Below are 20,115 nucleotides of genomic sequence, written 5' to 3'. Positions count from 1 at the left end.
TCGGCATACAAGAGGAACTTGTAACTGGTAAGCGCATCGGGTAGATTGTTGAACAACAGGAACAGAAAGGGACCTAATAATACAACCTTGAGGAACACCAAATATGATAAAGTTAGCGATTGAAAGGTTGCCAAGTACAAATTGAGACCGATTAGTTAGCTAGCCATAAAGTACCAGTGATGCCGTAGGTCACTGCAGTTGATACAAAAGAATAGAATGGTTCAGCTAGAGTACCAAGTGCTGTAGTTCGGTCAATGAATGCTGCTCCCACAATTAACCCGGTATCCATAAACCTGATTTTTTATGGCCTCGTAGCACGAGTGTCGGCGTAACCGAGCGAACGAGCACCACGGTGAAGAATCAAAGAGCGACACGCAGTGCAGCTGAAAATGAAATGTGGCTATAGTGAAGAAATCGCGAGGACGAAAGCGGAGGTGGGGGAGGGTGCGGCGAAAGCGTGAGAAGAAAAGCACAATGCCCTGCATGACGCGTGCTTTGTGGCAATGATGGCGCCATCTCGCAGCCATCGTGCCACATGCGCGTCATTTGTATGGACAGAGTGCTGCATGAACAGACGTCGGTCTGTGGCGGCTGCTGCGAATTCCGCCCACGCATCACGATTAGCGAGGCACTCGCGCCACGCTTCGCTCCGTTTGCAAAGTGTCGCACGAGACAGATTTTCCGCGCCAGCTATAATATCTCGTGAAATGGAAACACGTCACCGCAGACGAATTTATTAACCTTCGGCTCGCATGAAAGAATGTACTTTTCAAAAAATCTGGTGCGGCTCGCTGGACAGGCCGGACGGACGGATTCCTCGGTGGCGTTCTGTGATTCTCCTCGCATGGGCATAGTATGTTGCAGAAGTCGCGGGGCGCTTTTATCGTTGCGGGGTGCTTTTCTCGTCTTGATGGTAGATTGGTTTTTTTTTTCTGCAAGTACTGCTCTAGTAGGACACATGTAACCGGCAAAATGAGGCCTGGGAGAGCACCCGAGATTATAATAATGTAGCCGGTGCGGCATCTCCATATTCTTTTTCTGGCTGTCCGCGATAGCGGACAGCTGATCTTCCTTGGCACGCGTAGGCCTCGGTGAGGCCCAACCTAAGGACCAGTCCGGATTCAAGCTTTGGTATTCCCGTTGCCGCTTTGGTGTCCTGGAGGTGCCGCAAATAATACTAAAGGCCCGTTGTTGCAACCGGTAAATAAAAACTATATGAAAAAAAGGAATCGCGCCCACGTGCCAAACCGTGACGCACCGATACCGCGCCCCTTGGAGGAGCATTATGGGATGCCAAAGAGGAATTTAAGACGATGAGCAAAACGAGAACAAGGTGAAAGCAGGAGGCAACGTTTCGACGGAGAGGGGGTGTTAGGTGGGTGGGTGCGGCAACCCTCTCTCCTTTAGAAGAACCCCACCTATATATACTGTGGTGAGGAAAGCATACGTCGCCTTGAAGAAAAGTCCACTTGTCGAAATGTTGGCTAACAAAATGAATAACATTGCCTACACTGAGCGACTTGTCTCATCTAATTGGCTGATGGGAGGCGAGGAGCTCACTCAAGTGGAGAGGGATTGAATGGGGCCGAGCCAATGCACTGAAAATTCGATCACCATATAGAGAGGATGGTTCAGGTGTCTGGGATTGGTCCGTTTTCCCTTATGTATATTGCGGTGGCTGGTCGAAAATGGCGGCCACATGCAACAGAAGGTTAAGAATTCCACTAAAAAGGATCCTCAGCAACGAAAAGTTGGCTGAGCGAGGACGTAAATGTGCCGGCCGAAGTGCTGGAAAACGTTACAGTGCCACGCCAAAAGTTTTATTGTACACAAATAAACCATGCTCTACGGCAGGTGCGTGTAGCCAGTGCCTGGGTGATCGGCGGCAGTCATCTTCTATTCCCCTCCGCACGGGGCAGCCTGCGGCTATTCAGCGAAAAATTCAGTTTGGTTCGGCATATTAATACGTCTTTAACGCGGACACGTCACTTTGACGCGGTGAGTTTTCACGGTGTTGGGACGCCGCGTGACAGGCAGGTGAAGTAGTTGCAGCCCGAAAACATTTGACCAATACCCGAGGGCTAATGGCGTCGAACCAAAAATAGCTATTTTTCTTTTCCTTGGTCTACTCATGCATAATCAGAGTGTACACACCATATCAGATAGGGAGCTATCGCGGTTTACGTGACGTCGTGTGGCTGACAGGCGAAGTGCGGGTTACCCAAAAAAGTTGTTGACCAATCGCGGAGGGCCGATTGCCGAATTGGAATAGAAAAGCTTGGAATAGCTTTACGTTATAGCGCCCTTGGATAACGTAGCCGTCTTTGTTTATTTAGACAGTATTGCCAGCTCTACGTGTATCCTGCTCCTGCATTTAAAACATCGCCGAAATCACGCTTTCATTGGTGCTGGCGTGAATGGCCAACTCTGCACATTACATTTCACATTTGGGAAAACATTCGGACGCGGTTATGATATTCAGACCGTAGTGGCCACGCAGCCTGTGTATGTGAATCTCTCATATCTACACGGCTAATGTGACGTTCTGTTTGCTGTACCTACGTTGAAAGCTAATCCTATTTAGCTCCTCCACAGTGGAGTAAGAAATTTGAACAAGAGGGTATTAACGATCCTAAGCAACTTGTTCGCTAATGCATGCCTCGCCAAATAACATAGAAGCTTAACTGTTATGAAACGTTTGGCGCATGTTCGATGAGCTGGACGGAATCTTAACTTTCGCCTTTTACTATGGCAGCCCATTACTTGTGATGGCTTTCATGAACAGACAACCCGTGAAAACGAAAGCTTCAGCCCCTTGTGATGTTCGGCTCAACCTACCACAATGCTGTCAGCGTACTGCTGTTCCTTCGTTGTAAACCTTGGAATCACACATGCACCTGCGAAAATCCAGCAGCAATCTATGTAAGCACGCTGGCTCAGCGGAGTGCCTACCGCGTGAGGTACAGCGGGGCGTGGCATTTGCGCAGACGGAGGACATTAGCGCGCATGCGCGAGTAGGAGCGGGTGCGAGAGAGGAAAAGTGGGGACTATTGCTCATTGAATATAGCTGCCCTGGTGCCCTTGGCACAACAACGCAGTTTCTCAGCGGGTGTTGTATGCGTTTGTCCCTAGGCGTGCCGGCAGAAGTCACGGAGCGCGGTAGTGCTGAAGTTAGCGTCGCAAGTTGGCGGCTGGACGTAATTATATTCCTTCACAGGCACGTACCCAAGGGGGGGCCCGCCCCCCCCCCCCCCCCGAAATCAAGTGGCATACCACGCCCCCCCTCCCCACCCACGCCACCACTCCTCACACATTCCTAAAGCGCCGCCAGATCTATGTCGAGACTTGGCAGCTGTTCATCGGTCAGCATTATGCTGCCTTTTTCACTCCTTTTAGATGGCGGTAGTTATCGGCACCTCTTGTAATCTGAAGGACAGTTTTCTCATAGATTCCGCACCCGCGCCGCGATTAACTCGAGATGCGTTCAGTTGTCGCCATCTATTCAACCGTCACGCCCATAGCTGTTGCTTTTGTTAGTTCAACCTTCTTTGTTTAGGCTGATCCTCGGACCAGGAGAGGGATGCGGCTGTTACTCAGCTGGTCTCTACTCTCATGGAACGATCGAGTTGCGGCCGGCGAAAACGCCAATTGCGTTTAACTTTTCCCTTTGCTTCATTATTTCCTTGAGTTACGGCTCACCGCGACGCTGGCAGATGCCCGGAACCATATACACGTGATATGGGTTAGATAAGGTGGGAAATGAAATAATGTGCAAGTGCGTCCATCATGAAACCCTGCAATAACCCTTAAACCCATAAGCAAGATGATTGTCGCCCGTTACCTCGTCTGTGTTTCCCTAATTATATAGCGCTTTTCGTGCAAAATTGGCAACTGGAAACAAGAATCGCAAGGAGTTGAGAAATTAAGCGATCTACTAAGGGAGAGAGCCAAGGCAACAACCAAACTGCAAGCAAAATCGAATAATAAAAAAAGTTAGCCTGGTTTATGAGACTATTTATGGATCAACTTCTTTTTATTTAAAAAGAAAGTAGAGAAAACGCCGTCGGAAGTGGAGAACAATTACTTGTTTTGAATGACGCTTCTACAGTTATCGGTCGAACCGCCTCACGTAGCCACTTCTCTGCTGTGCTTATGTGGGTGTTTTTCTAACCTTTCGCGGTGAGCGCAGTACGTCTAGAATCGCAGAGTCCTGCGCTCTACGCGGTTGTATGGGACTGGCGGCCGCACTGCATTACGCAGTTCGCGGAACTGTCAAAACTTATCAACAAGGCAAAAATAACTGATATTCGAAACTATAACATGAGAAACACTGAAGAAGCCGTAAAAAATGAACGCAGCCTGAAATCAGTAAAGAAGAAACCTGGCATAGGACAAACCATGATGTATGCACTAAAAGATAAGAAGGATAATATCATCAGCAATGTCGAAGATATAGTAAAGGCAGCGGGAAAATTCTAAGCTGACCTGTATACAGTACCCACAGGAGTCACGATACCTCACTTAGAAACAGTAATGAACTGGATACAGAAACTCTCCTATAACTAGCGATGAGGTCAGAAGGGCCCTGTAAGACATGAAACGATGGAGAGTGGGAGGAGAAGGTGGAATAACAGTCGATTTAGTCAAAGATGGAGGAGACATAATGCTTGGAAAACTGGCGGCTCTTTATACGAAGTGTCTATCGACTGCAAGGGTCCCAGAAAACTGGAAGAATGCAGACATTATACTACTCCACAAAAAAGGAGACGTTAAAGAATTGAAAAATTATAGGACCATTAGCTTGCTCCCAGTATTATATAAAATATTTACCAAAATAATCTCCAATAGAATAAGGGCAACACTGGATTTTGTCAACCAAGGGAACAGGCTGGCTTCAGGAAGAGATACTTTACAATGGATCACATCCATGTCATCAATCAGGTTATCGCGAAATCTGCAGAGTACAATAAGCCTCTCTATGTGGCTTATATAGATTACGAAAATGCATTTGATTCAGTAGAGATACTAGCAGTCATAGAGGCACTACGTAATCAAGGAGTACAGAACGCTTATGTAAAATGCTTGGAAAATATTGCTACATGCGTGTGGTATTTGTTTGTTTGAACGATGCGCGTGGGCGCCATCACTCCAGAAAAGAGGAGGAAGAACGAACTGGGCTCGCGCTGTTAATGTAACCGGTCAGCGCTGCAACCGTTGTTGTAAATATAATCTGTAAATAGTTTCTCGTCTTACTAACTCGTCCTTCATGTAAGAATATCTAAAGAAGTTCTACAGCTACCTTCATTCTACACAAGCAGGGAGATACCTATAGAGAAAGGGGTCAGACAGGGAGACACAATTTCTCCAAAGCTATTCACTGCGTGCTTAGAAGAATTCAAGCTATTAAACTGGGAAGGCTTGGGAGTAAAGGTCGACGGCAAATATCTCAGCAACCTTCGGTTTGCCGATGACATTGTTCAATTCAACAACAATGCAGACGAGTTACAACAAATGGTTGGAGACCTTAACAGAGAGTGTAAGAGTGGGGTTGAATATTAATATGCAGAAGATGAAGATAATGATAAATAGCCGGGCAAAGGAACAAGAGATCAGGATCGCCAGTCGGCCACTAGAGACTGTGAAGGAGTACGTTTACCTAGGTCAATTAATCACAGGGAACCCTGATCATGAGAAGGAAATTCACAGAAGAATAAAAATATGTTGGATCGCATACGGCAGACATTGCCAGCTCCTGACTGGAAGCTTACCATCATTATTGAAAAGTAAGGTGTGCAATCAGTGCATTTTGTCAGTGCTGACATATGGGGCAGAGACTTGAGAGCAAGTTAAGGACCACCCGCCATGGTTGCTCAGTGGCTATGGTGTTGGGCTGCTGAGCACGAGGTCGCGGGATCGAACCCCGGCCATGGCGGCCGCATTTCGATGGGGGCGAAATGCGAAAACACCCGTGTACTTAGATTTAGGTGCACGTTAAAGATCCCCAGGTGGTCGAAATTTCCGGAGTCCTCCACTACGGCGTGCCTCATAATCAGAAAGTGGTTTTGGCACGTAAAACCCCATAATGTAATGTAATGCAAGTTAAGGACCGCGCAAGAGTGATCGAACGAATGTTGCTAGGCATAACGTTCAGAGAGAGAAAAAGCGGTTTGGATCAGAGAGCGAACGGGTATTGTTGGATATCGCACCGCTGGCACGAGTTGTTGGAATCTCAGTGCTGACGCCCGTTATTGCAAACGGGTCGCAAGCCCCAAGGGTAGCGTTGGCCTGGCGGCCTGGGGCACTGGAAGCATCCGAAGGTCCCGGCAAAGCATGAGTCGACTGGTAACAGAACAACTGGTTTATTCTAACATCGCAAAAGAGCGGGCGGTCAGGTCGACCGAAGTGAGAGACGGGAGAGCACGTAACTCAACAGAAGAAATCGGAGCCTCTCTCTTGGCGTCCGGGGGCAGCTGCTCTTATACTTTCGCAGTTGAGGGCAAGAAGGAAGACCTCGTGACGACACCACGTGACGGCGGGTACGGACGAGCTGAGATACATGTTGAGACGAGTGTAGTGACTCAACCGCCGGCCGGGCGCCGGACAGACCTCCTCGCTTCACACTTGGGGAGCTCCTCTCCCCGGCTGCCGCGCTTTGACAAGCGTGGCACACACACACACACGAAGACACGTGGCACTGAAACACGCCTGGACGCGCTTGGCGGGGAGACTGCGGGAGCTCCGAACGGGCCAAAATGTCCGCCGCTTTTAACGAAGCTCCGGCGTCCGTTGCATCCGCGCCGGCTATACCGCGCGTTGTAGGCGAAACGTAACAGACCGCCCCGCCGGGGGAAGGAGATCCCGATGGTCAGGGGACTGCATCCGCTGTCCGGAGGGATGTCGCTCGATGATGCTCATAACCGAAGTCGGGCGTCCTTCGGCGTTTCTTGAGCGCAGCGCACAGAGAAGGCCTCGTTCTCTCGTTCAGGTTCACACAGGACACTGCAAAGTGACTTCGGGAGAGTTGACATTTTTGTTCTCGTTCCCGGCAAGCGTTAGAACTACGCCGAAACTCAACCGCTCAGTCAGCAAGCACGGCACAACCCTCACTAAGCCCTGCCAGGCTCTTTCCCCTTTTATACTGCTGCCTAGTTCCTTACAGTAGTTTAGCAGCACTCAGAACGCGTCCACAAATCGGAAAATTGCACTAGAAAGCACATCATCACTTTGAAACACTACACAAAAGCAATAGGTTGAAAATCCTGCCTCAGGAAGAAAAACATCAGTAACAAACAATTTTGAGGCTGATTCCCACGTTAGGGGCTTCGACTTAAGCCATCGGCGTTACCGTTGAGACTCCCCTTTTTGTAACGCACCTCAAAGGAATATTGTTGCAAAGCGAGGCTCCAGCGCAGGAGGCGGCCATTTGTGGAAGAGATGGTCTGCAGCCATTGGAGAGGGCAGTGATCCGTCTCGAAGCAGGCGAAGCGGAGAACGCAGCGAGCGACCGTACACTAGCTCAGCTGGCGAAAACCCCGTGGCTGTTACCGGCAGAGGTCCCACTGTATCAATAACGAGCCGTCTGAAAGGCTCCGTAATGATAGGTACCAACTTCAACGGCGCCCTCGATTTGTCCCCTGGTTTGCCCACCCGCTGACAGGTGTCGCATGTCTTCACAAAGTGGTCTGCGTCCCGAAAACACCCTGGCCAATAGTACTCCTGCAAGAGACGGTCCTTAGTTTTCTTAACTCCTAGGTGTCCGGACCACGAACCCCCATGCGACAAGCGCAACAGATCCTGACGATAGCATTGAGGCACGATCAGCTGATCGAACTCCACTCCCCTGCGGTCTAGATACTTCCGGTACAGGACGCCACCTCTTTCCACAAACGAGCATTTTTCTTGGCGATACCTTCCTTGACAATGCAGCGTATGTTTTCTAGGCTGCCATCCTTCTTTTGCTCGGCTATCAAAGCCGACCGGCTGACTTTTAGCAACCTGTTAAGTCCATCTGACGTAGGCGCGATGAGCAAATCTGCAGATAGCTCTTCTAGCTTTCCCGTGTCGGGCATTTCCTCTCCAGTATCTGGTGCCTTTAACGCTACAGGCTCAATTTTATTCAGTTTGGACGTGCTCTGAATATCAGCTTGCTGCACCTCTGACCCTTTCTCATTGTTTGACAACGTCGGTCCCGCAACTACCGCCTTTGCAGCGAGCTCCCGAACCTTCGATCTGGTTAAGGCCTGAACGCTAGCCTCACCAAACAAAAGCCCCTTCTCGCGCAGGAGGTGATCGGACCTGTTCGAAAATAGGTACGGGTACTGGGGGGGCAGCATAGATGACACTGCGGCCTCCGTCTCAAGCGCTCCGAAAGGTCCTTCAATAAGCACTTTTGCTACGGGCAGACACACGCTATGAGCTTCCACGGCTTGCTTGATCCATGCACACTCGCCCGTGAACATATCGGGTTCTACGTAAGAGGGGTGAACTACATCCATTGTAGCTGCGGAATCGCGAAGCACTCGGCACTCTTTCCCGTTCACGAGGAGGTCTCGCATGTAAGGCTCGAGAAGCTTCATGTTCTCGTCAGTGCTGCATAAAGACAAAAACACGACTTTTGTTTTTGTTTCTGGACACTGCGCCGAAAAGTGACCCGGCTTCTGGCACGTATAACAAACGCGCGCTTGCCTCGTCTCGAACCGCTTTCTGCGTTCGGCTTCGGTTGCCGCCGTCTCCTTACGTTCGGTCGGACTGCTTTCACTCGCATCCGCACTACGTGTGTCCCCCTTTGCTCTCATGGGCGTGAACTTTGGCCTCTCAAACTTGGAGCCAAATTCACCCTTTTGACCGTCCTTAGCTCCGCGAGCCCGACGCGTCACAAACTCCTCGGCTAGCTCGGCGGCTCTAGCCACCGTACTAACGTCTGGCCTATCCAAGACCCAGTACCGCACGTTCTCAGGTAACCGACTATAAAACTGTTCTAGCCCGAAACACTGCAGAACTTTCTCGTGGTCACCAAACGCTTTCTCTTCTTTGAGCCACTCCTGCATGTTTGACATAAGCCTGTAGGCAAACTCTGTATATGACTCACTTTTGCCTTTCTCATTTTCCCGAAACTTCCGACGGAAAGCCTTCGCTGACAGCCTGTACTTTTTTAGCAGACTCGATTTCACTTTGTCGAAATCCTCTGCCTCCTCTCTCTTCAAGCGAGCGACTACGTCGGCCGCCTCGCCGGGTAACAAAGTGAGCAAGCGCTGTGGCCACGTTTCCCGAGAGAACCCCTGCTTCTCGCACGTTCGCTCAAAGTTAACCAGGAACAAACCAATGTCCTCTCCAAGCTTAAACGGCCGCATCAGGTCAGTCATTTTGAACGATACTCGTTCTCCTGCACCGTGTGCCTGACATCCATTACGAGCGCGTTCCATCTCTATCTCGAGACGCTTCAATTCCAAAGCGTGTTCGCGCTCTTCTTTTTCTTTCTGCTCTTTAAGTTCGCGCTCATGTCTTTTTGCCCGCTCCTCAATGGTCTCAAGGCAATCCGACAGCTCGTCATCCTCAGCTTCTAACTCAAGAATAGCCCTTAGCAGTTCTGGTTTTCTGAGTTTGTCTGAGACATCCAGACCCAACTCTCTTGCAAGCTCCAGCAATTTCGGTTTGCGCAACGACTTCAAATCCATGGCTGCTCTGAATGCTGCTTTCTCTACTGCCTACTATTGTCTTGCCGCAAACTAACCCGGCAGCAACGACAACCACAATTACCAGCTCTGTTTCTGACACTAACAAAAGCCTGGCAAAACTCAGAAGAAGAAAGTCCCGCACTCACCAAACCTCGCAGCCAAGAATTCAGCGCAGTCGTTCCGCTGCAGGCAACCAGTCATCACACAGGGCTCGTTGCACTGCTCCCGGATGGTCGTTGTGCTGCTCAGCATACAGTCAACCGCATCTCTTCGCTGCTGGCCTCCGTTGTCGCGATCCCACCGCTGCCACCAGCTGTTGGATATCGCACCGCTGGCACGAGTTGTTGGAACCTCAGTGCTGACGCCCGTTATTGCAAACGGGTCGCAAGCCCCAAGGGTAGCGTTGGCCTGGCGGCCTGGGGCACTGGAAGCATCCGAAGGTCCCGGCAAAGCATGAGTCGACTGGTAACAGAACAACTGGTTTATTCTAACATCGCAAAAGAGCGGGCGGTCAGGTCGACCGAAGTGAGAGACGGGAGAGCACGTAACTCAACAGAAGAAATCGGAGCCTCTCTCTTGGCGTCCGGGGGCAGCTGCTCTTATACTTTCGCAGTTGAGGGCAAGAAGGAAGACCTCGTGACGAGACCACGTGACGGCGGGTACGGACGAGCTGAGATACATGTTGAGACGAGTGTAGTGACTCAACCGCCGGCCGGGCGCCGGACAGACCTCCTCGCTTCACACTTGGGGAGCTCCTCTCCCCGGCTGCCGCGCTTTGACAAGCGTGGCACACACACACACACGAAGACACGTGGCACTGAAACACGCCTGGACGCGCTTGGCGGGGAGACTGCGGGAGCTCCGAACGGGCCAAAATGTCCGCCGCTTTTAACGAAGCTCCGGCGTCCGTTGCATCCGCGCCGGCTATACCGCGCGTTGTAGGCGAAACGTAACAGTATAGACGATATTCTAATTGACATCAAGAGGAAAACATGTAGCTGGGCAGGTCAAGTAATGCACCGGTTAGATAACCGTTGGACCATTAGGGTTACAGAATGGGTACAAAGAGAAGGAAAACGCAATCGAGGACGACAAAACACTAGGTGGAGCGATGAAATTAGGAAATTTGCGAGCGCTAGTTGGAATCGGTTGGCGCAAAACAGGGGTAATTGGAGATCTCAGGGAGATGCCTTCGTCCTGCAGTGGACATAAAACATGATGATAATGATGATGATGATGATGATGGATGTGGTGGCCCCCCCCCCCCCCCCGAAAAAAAATCCTGGGTACGTGCCTGTTTCTTCAACTGTGTTCTTTAGTAATGGTAATAACGTGTCATTATTTCGCATTATTGGCGGCTCCTCCAGGACACGAAAGCGGCAACGGGGACACCAAAGCTACAAACAGGACTGCTCCTTGGGTTGGGGTTCGCCGAGGCCTGCGCGGCCCCAACCCATGGGCCACCGTGCTTCTAGCTTAGGTACCCCCACTACCCCTTGGGTGCCCTGGAACTCCTGCGCCGCCTGCTTTATTATGATCTCGGGTGCGCTCCTGAAGCCCTTATTAGCCAGTTACATGTGCCCTCCTGGAACAGTGCTTGTAAAAAATGCAATCTATCGTTGCGACAAAAAAAGCTACCCGTGACTTACACATCATTGAGGACCTTGCCCCTTCAGAGACAGTGATCACCAAACGGGGCGCCCATGCCAACTGCCACACCGCACGGGCAGCTAGTGGCGGAGCATAAACAAACTCGACTGCACTCCGCAATGCCGGCATGTCTAGGGGACAATTCTGCAACATGTGCCAAAAAACCTCCTCCTTAGTGCCTAGGCAGAGTCACATATTCAAGGAGCAAAGGCCCCCAGATAGAATTTCTCTCTCGCACCCGCTCTTGCTCGCGCCTGCACAGAAACGTTGAGCGCCACAAGGAACGCCCCGCTGTACCTACTAGCAATTGTAAGAACGCCACCGTGATGTAGGTGCCCTGGGAGTATCGACAGACACACGCTACTCTACGCCTCTTCATGATTCTTTTCATTGGTCGTGCAATGCTTTGGAAGCGTCAGTTTCCGCGACCGCCAAATTTAGTTCAGAAATGAAACAGCCATAATTTTTGTTATTTCATTATATTCCTTAATATGCTCATGTATGTTAGATATTGCTAAGTTGTGCATTTACTCATGGCATCTTGTTGAGACAGCAGAAAGACTGAAAGAAATTTTCCTTCTGCAGTTCCAAGCAGTGGAGATCAGCGACATGAAACTTCTCCTATCCATAACGAATATAGAAAGAGTTAAACAAAGTGTTCAGGATAAACAGCCTGTTGGCCATGCTGATCAATCGGTTGATGTAGGTAAGTGATTCCCCGTATCTCAATATCTATGATTCCATAGAATTCCCTATATATGATACGATTCCATATAAGAGTTTGACATTCTGCACCAAGAGACACGCAGGACCAACTGCGCCTACATAGAAGCGAGCGGAGCTCATAATGGGGGTAATCCAGTGCCTTCATGGTCTTGGGCGCATCGCCCTGCAGTGGGGCTCTAGATCATGAACGCTCCAGACCCCTTGCACACGTAATTTACTACTGCTGAGGCTCTAATTATTTCACATGCTTGAAACTTCGTCTACACCTGGTCCATAACTTGCCCCTAATTTTAATCAACTGTAAGCAAGGTTTCATGTTTAGTCCACTGAAGATACAGGGGAAACATTCTACAAAACTTACTAATATCCAAACAAATCAGGACCGAACAATTATTGGCAACGCTCCTAATTACACCATAAATGTTAACTGTGCCACGGCTTGCACTTAATATACATTGCATTTTCGTTGCCATAGAACTCGCTAGCGACATTAGGAACTAAGCTGATGACGGCCGTGCGACACTTTCGAAGACTTGCTCTTCTTTTTTATTCTTAGTCGTAATTGCAGGCTGTAACGAACTGCAATTTCTTTAACTTGTACAAAGGGGCATTTTACCATTTTTTAAGGCCGTACTGCTTGCTTAGTCACCCTTGCGGCCGAGCGTGGGCTGTAATTATAATTGTACGTAATTATTATAAATTCGCAAGCATATTTTCACTTACTTCATACAGTAACAGTAGGAAGACGCGCAAAACACCTTTCATGATTGATGTCAGCTATTGGGTCCGTGTTTTCTCAGCAAGCCCAAGAGGTGGTTCATGGACCCTTTAAACGGGTCTCTACTGACTGTTGATCCATTTCCTTCTAGGATAAGTTGTTGGCAACCCTAATGATAAAAACATGATAAACTACGTACAGCGTGAAGGACAAGGGCTGTGAGACTACATACACTGCGCTGTGTATGTCGTCTCTTGCAATCCTTGTCTTTCGCGCTGTACGTCGTTTTTTACCGTGAATTACCAACTACCCCAAGCAACCACCGTAGAATAAAAACACTCGAATGAAAAAAAAATCTTGTCTTTCCAGCTCTACCCGATGGCACTGTTGAAGTAACCCTACAACATCTAGCCCGTGCCGGGACACCTCAAGTGGAAGTTGGGCTCGATACGCTGTTCACCGTAACAGCAGTTGGCGTACCGATTGCTACCTTGAGGAAGCTGGTGGGCCTTGTTATCGAAGAGCTCGCGTAGCCCTTTGTGAGTTCATATATCGTTTTCTAGCAAAAAAGGGAAATGCTTTGCTTTTTTGAGCTCCTGAAGGCTTCACAAATGATACTAAACAAATTTGAGGATTATAACATGCCTAGTTTATTAGAAGAAAGTGGGACGTATATGTGCCATTGGCACATTCCGTGGATCTCGGAAGTGGGACAACACTGTCCCATTGTCTCATGAAGGCACCATGCTGAGATCACTTTTGTGCCTATTTAGTGTGAAAGGTACCAAAACAAGTGGCACACAGGGGCACCTTGCACACCCCACACATGAACTTTGTGCGGACCTCATTTCCTGTGGTGGAGCACCACCTGCACCTTCGCCTTGTGGGTACTTTCTGTGGATTGTGGGCGCTTCTTGTAAACTGAATTTTCTCCGAGACTCCAACCATATTTTGGCCGTTCTTTCGGCCCTCCTTGTTCTTCCAGAATGGTCCTGTGTTAATGTAGTGCCTGAACGTTTGTCCATTTATGAGTTGCCGTCCTAGAACAAGCTGGAACCACAAGTATGTTATGTCATTGTTGGCGCATTATTGAATGAATGCATCTACGACAGAAGCATCGAAGAGAAAATAAAATATCCTATACACAGGATTTCTTGGAACGCCTATCAAAAGTGTAGGCATTTCGCTTTTGGTCAAATTTGTCTACGGCCCCCATCGACATGTTGTAGTCTGTCAGTGCTTTTGGGCAGATCACAGCCACCGAAGAGCCATTGGCCAGCTTCCGTGACACTTCGAAACTGTCGGATCATGGAAATTCGGCAAGAGGTGAACATCTTTAGTGTCACGCCACTGATAGGCTGTGACCTGACCGTTGGAGTGCCACAGGTATTCTCCCTTCTTTAGCTTGTCGTTTCGCTTCAATTCTTCCGGCAAGTCCTTTCTGTTGGTGCGAACCGTCCCTGCGGCTAGGATGCTCCTCTCAGCAAGTTTCCATTAGGCGAGTGCAGGTAAAATAGTTATCAAAGAATAGCCGCGTTCCAGGGTGCACGTTCTCTGGCAGAGAAAGTACGACATGCTCACCAAGGCTTTGATTGGCCGGTCTTCGTGCGTTCTTCCCTTCATACACCTGAAATTGCAGCGAATAGCCCGTCTTTGAGTCGGCCCTGCACCAGACTTTATACCCTCTTTATGGGCTTCATTGGAAGGTACTGTTTCATACTGGATCTTCCTTTGAAAGCAACAATGCTCTCTTCAATTGCCTGGTGAGAGGACGACGAGTACTCTTTCTGAAATTTCTTGTTCAGTTTATCAATGAGGGGACGCAGCTTAGCAAGCCTGTCATAGCCATCCTCTCCCCTTTTCTTTGCTTTTTTCGTTTACACGAAGGGAGTTCACGACATACTGGAATCGCTTGAAAGACATCACCTTGGCGATTTCTTCGCAGTTGAAAAGAGAATCACGGCTCCAGTAATGATAAAAGTGATGTCGTTGTGACACGCTTATCAGAAGCAGCAATCCAAAATAAGCGCGCTGCTCATCACTTGTGAGCACCGCCAACTTCTTAGGGTATTTTTGTGCCCCGACATGGTTTGCGCGCTCTAAAATCATTTCCAACACTTCATCGTCGAAGAACAGATCAAAACAGTCGGCTGCCCGCACCACTGGCTTTGTTGAGAACTGAGGGTCCCATGACTTTGGAATCCCAACACGGATCGGCGGTTCATTTGTACTCCAGTTGTCACAGACTTCCTCTTCTAGTACGTCATCTACTTCGTGATACAGCTCGACTGTTTCCCGCTTGCCTTTTCCCCTGTTCTTTGAAATTGTTGGTCGCTGTTTCTTTCGTTTGCCTGTTGATGGACCAGCTTCGTTGTCATCTTCGTCGGGGCTCGAATCTGGTGGTGCAAGCTCCGGAACGAAGTCATCCTCTCTGCTCAGTGCCTCGCCCTCACTTGTTAAAAGGCAAAATGGGTTACAGGGTTAGGTTAAAGGGTTAAAGAGCAATGAGTTAGGAAACTGGCTGCTTTCTAAAAAATCAGGTGTGCGTAAAATTTCTACTTTGGTTAGGAACTTTATGTCATTTCTGTGTTAGTTTTCTATTTGAGACATATATAAAGCGGGCGTCTGTTTTTTTCAGGGGCATGTTAAAATCAGGCAAACACTGGCAAACGCTTCAGTGTGGTATGTTTTGGTACTTTTTCAGCATGTTTGATTCGACCCTCTGGAGAGTTTCGTCAATTTCGTCAGTCCCGTCAGTGTCGAGGTAATGGAAGTCGACTGTATTTGTGTGTGTAATTGTGCTTGCATACGTGTTTGTTTGTGTATGTGTGCATGTGTGTATATGCACAGCACAATTTTATAAAACACCAAATCATGACACAGCAGACATTGCACATTCATGAGTGCAAGTGCTTCTAGTGACATGTTTATTCTGCAAATAAAACAAGGGGCAACAAAAAGTAGATACAAATCCACGTGAAATACACATGTGCATCTTGGAAAAAAAAATTTGAAATTTGAACAAGCTAGACCGCATACCTTTACTCCTATTACTACACAGAGATATCCTTGTGCTTGTCTCCTGGATGAATAAATGCTATGCTGACTTGAGAACATGCTTGGCTGAAGCTGTGGCCCCATGGTGGCTACCTTCTTCTTGCTACCGCGCCATGGTGGCCCAGTGTCTGGCCTTGTGCTACTAAGCACAAGATCGCGGTATCAAGTCCTAGCCACAGGAGCCGCATTTCGATAGGGGCTAAATGCAAAAACATCCATGGTACTGTATATTAGGTGCACGATAAAGAACTCCAGGGGGTCAAAATTCAGGCAACCACCATAAGCTAACGTTCAGTGGTTGGCATTCACTGTTGGCTTTAAGTTCTACTGGAATTTTTTTATAAATATAGCTGGCATTTGTGATACAGTTTATTGCAATATCTGTGTAAGAGCGATGTGACACGTTGGTGGCATGCATTGTCTAACCAGGTTAAGGCATTTGTAAGAGGTACTGGCTAAAACTTCCAGGGCTAATCTTGTACACACAGACAAACACCTAAGAAAGTGGGTGGGAGAATGGTTGCCATGGTAGCTTAATTGGTAAAGCAAGACATGGTATGCTGAAGATGCACGTTTGATCCCCACCTGCGGCAACTTCTCTTTTTATCCACTTTCACGTCCGTTATCATTATTTAATTTGTACAGTTCGCTTAAAACGTCACAGTTAACTTCCTCTATGCTTACTCGTGCACCATTGTTTCTTAATCTGTACTGTTGTGAGTAACAAAAAATTGAAATTGTAGATCCGCTTATATTTCTCGCCTATAGGCAGTGTAGTACACAAATGCTGTTTCTTTGAAGCGGGTGCCGATGGAATAGCCAGCATTGCGCATAACTACCACCTGTAGCTACCACTGCCGCATTCGTATTGTACTCTTGTAAGCAGGTTGCTCGCCACCGGCGCCACTGGGAGCGGCATGCTGCTGCTGCTGCTGTGCATTGAGGCGACCATCAGCGTGGTGCTGTGGGACCACGTGGCGGGCCTTCTTGAGGGTCCGCGTGAGGACTACCTGCACTCCGTCAACGTCATGATCAAGCAGCACACACAGACGACGGCCGTGCTCTTCCTGTACAGTCGCGATCAATTTGAAGGTGATCGCTCGAGCGGCGACCATAACTAGGAGCAGCGCCACGTTACGTCATCACCGTTGGTCGAGAGGGAAACATCAGATAGCTCCCCTCTCTCTCTTTCGGTGTTCCCTGAAAAGCTGTCACTCCCGTCACCGTTCATGGCATAACCTGCGAATTCATTTCGATTGCGTTATGAGCTTTTGCACAGAGGCGTCATTGTCAGCCAAGATATGCATGAGGAAGCGACGCACACAGATCATTGCCATGAAAGGGAAACAAACACAAGAATGTGGCGAGTTGGCCTTGGGGGGTGATGGTTGCAGCCTGGAAGAGCATAATAGGGGAAGAAGGCCACGCAATTTTTATCTTCGCAGTTCCGAAATCGGCCGCTATGCTGCTTGGAAGGCCCGCCAGTCGATGCTCGCGCGATCAACTTCAAATTGATCGCGACTGTACCTGCCGCCACCCCCGCCCCCATCGGACGATGGCGACGCCCAGCGCCTCGCCTATCTCAACCAGTTGGACCTCCTCACGTCAGGAATCCACCCAAAGTTGGATGTGTATGGTATCATGCCCGTCACTTCCACCACCCTCTGAACAATTGGTGGCGAGTGAAGGGCACGTGAGAGACAAGTGCTAGTGGCCATGGTAGCCCTGGGAACTAAGAGCAGAGACGTCATTCGTTATCTGCGTGGCTGTCACATTTCAAAGACTGTGTGAACCTTTGTGCAGAGAGACTGCTTCATTCATAGTGTGCATGCATGGTCAAACCCTATTAAGTACTGTTCAGGTGTCAGAGAAAGCCTGTTATTGTGAAGATCGAAGGAAGGTGAGAACAGTGGATGCCTCTTTATTTTTGTGTGCCAGTTGTGGGTATGTGAAGACTCAGCAAGTTGAGAGAGCCATTTTTGTTTAAACACTGTCCATTTATGCTTTGCATGTGCTGTTTTGAAATGGGAATGTGTCTTTTTGAGATAGTGTGAAGCTGATAAACCAATCACTCTTTGAAGAAATTTGCTTTGCTTGCATCTATTCAACGAGCAGCTCCCGCTAAGGAGACTTCACGTTTGCTGCACCAGGTTCAAGAGTTTTGTGAGCAGTTTCGTAAGGCTCGCTGTGTGTTTGCGTCCATACATATTTTGGAACCAAGAAAGGCACCCGTTCGAGGCTCCATTGATGACTCATATACGCCGCCTTCTGTGAAATTTTTGCAAAGCATAGGTGCAAATACTTCTGGCTTTCATTGCATCACTTTTGATGTAGGGCAGTTTACACTGATAGCATACCCAAATGCTTCCATAAGAAAAGCTGCAATAATTTGGTGTGTTCTAAGTACAGCGAATGCGCATTATTGCATTTCATTTGTTGGGGACTGTGCATTACCTAGCAATACTTTGGGGACGGGGGGAGGAGGCTAGGTAAAGCATGGTTGCGTGCAGGTGGTACATCGTTAATTGGCGCACTTTCGTTTCCCTAACTTAGTGGTGCTCTCTTTAACCTAGTGCTTTCTTCATCTATGTCAACTATATACTCTGGAGCCATCTCCTTGCAGATACCGCAGCACAGCTTTTGTGCATTGTGCTGTGATGTGATTTTTGGGAGGCATATCATGGATTGAGTGCATTTCCTTTTTTGCATCTAAAACACCGAGTCACTCACTTCCTGTGCTGCAACAGTAGTACTATTGGTGATGGAAAAACTTTCCTTCTCGGGCTTTTAGTCCTGGTGAGATGTGGTCGTGGATCTCGGCTGCGATTCCTTTCCCATTGCCCTTTCTAAATGATTTTACTTGTTTTAATTCGTTGCACTTATTTTCTTCTTTGAAATGGTCATCTGCGCTTCGCTGATTTAAATAAGTGTGTGACTGTGGGTGCGAATGAAAAAGAAGTTATCATATGATTAGTGCAAAACTGGCACGGGACAAATTAGGAGAACAAAAAAAGAAATAAGTGTGTGATTCTCCTGGTCATCTTTAGTATTTAAAATTTTCAAACTAGTTCTTTTTTCTTTGTTTTGTGAGGTTGACTGCTGTATTACACTTTACATTGATTCGTTTCTTTTGTATTTCCATTTATCACCCGCCATGGTTGCTCAGTGGCTATGGTGTTTGGCTGTTGAGCACGAGGTCGCGGGATCGAATCCCGGCTACTGCGGCCGCATTTCGATAGCGGCAAAATGCGAAAACACCCGTGTACTTAGATTTAGGTGCACGTTAAAGAATCCCAGGTGGTCGCAATTTCCGGAGTCCTTCCACTACGGCGTGCCTCATAATCAGAAAGTGGTTGCGGCACGTAAAACCCCATAAAAGAAAGAAAATATTTCCATTTATCATTTTTGTTTTCATACCACCACCCAGTTCTTATCCAGCATTATATGCAATGGACGGATATTGAAGCACACCTGCCTACACGCAAAACAGAACAGAAAGCTGGCAGGACACCTTCTGTCTACTTTTTGTTCTCTTTTGTGTGTTTGCTGGCGTGCTTCAAGATCAGTACATCATGAACTTCAACCAATTAACCCAACCTGCCATCTTGCTTCTCAGCCCCCACAATGGGTTTGCATAATTATGGGAGGAAATCATTTCCCACGTTATTTTTGCACTGACACGTGACTGTGCTTTAAGAACAGACTCAGCAGCAAACATGAAGATTAGGATTGTTTTGCAGCAGCAAGCTTATTAGGCGTCTTTATGAAGGACTATGCAGGAGGAGGTCCCATAATATAGGACACTATGGGGACCTCCTCTTCGTAAAATAAAGGTGTAGTCAGCAGCGGCCCCAAGGGGGACGTGATGGGGGCATTCCCGCCTCACCTCCAAATTGTTTTTGATTGTCATGTCGCTGTTGCTACACGAACAAATTGGCAAGAACAGTGCATCACTTTCGGCTTAAAGGAGGCGTACAGGTTCATCTTGGTGAGCGAGAAAGGTAGGGAAAGGTTTGCAGAGTCGGGTCTGACGCAATTTGGGCAGAAACCACTCGTGACGCCATTAACAGACGGAGACCGGCGTGGAGGTTTGCGCCTATCGGACTCCTGCGTTGCTCCCGCTGGCTTCGAGTTTGCCGGCGCAGATTATCTCCTGTTTAGCGGCTATGCTGGTAACGCTATGCTAAGTGCTTCCATAACCCAGGCGTTCCAAGAATGCGAGGTGCCCGGCACAACGTTGCGGGCCCACCCACGGCGCGCCTCTCCCGCATTTCGGATCATGTTTAACCA

The 20,115-nt window shown here is 48.5% G+C and overlaps 1 long non-coding RNA gene across 1 annotated transcript; it reads left to right on the top strand.

Annotated features, from left to right (window-relative positions):
• The first annotated feature begins 11,915 nt into the window (after positions 1-11,915).
• Positions 11,916-18,951, top strand: LOC129380926 (uncharacterized). Its single transcript, XR_008609149.1, has 3 exons — positions 11,916-12,030; positions 13,138-13,307; positions 16,712-18,951. It is a non-coding gene; the product is annotated as an uncharacterized lncRNA (long non-coding RNA).
• Positions 18,952-20,115: the final 1,164 nt, after the last annotated feature.

Source organism: Dermacentor andersoni, chromosome 3 (genome assembly GCF_023375885.2).
Source record: "Dermacentor andersoni chromosome 3, qqDerAnde1_hic_scaffold, whole genome shotgun sequence".
Taxonomy (NCBI): domain Eukaryota; kingdom Metazoa; phylum Arthropoda; class Arachnida; order Ixodida; family Ixodidae; genus Dermacentor; species Dermacentor andersoni.
Note: the sequence above shows the minus strand (reverse complement) of the source record. Positions and strands in the feature narration are given on the sequence as shown.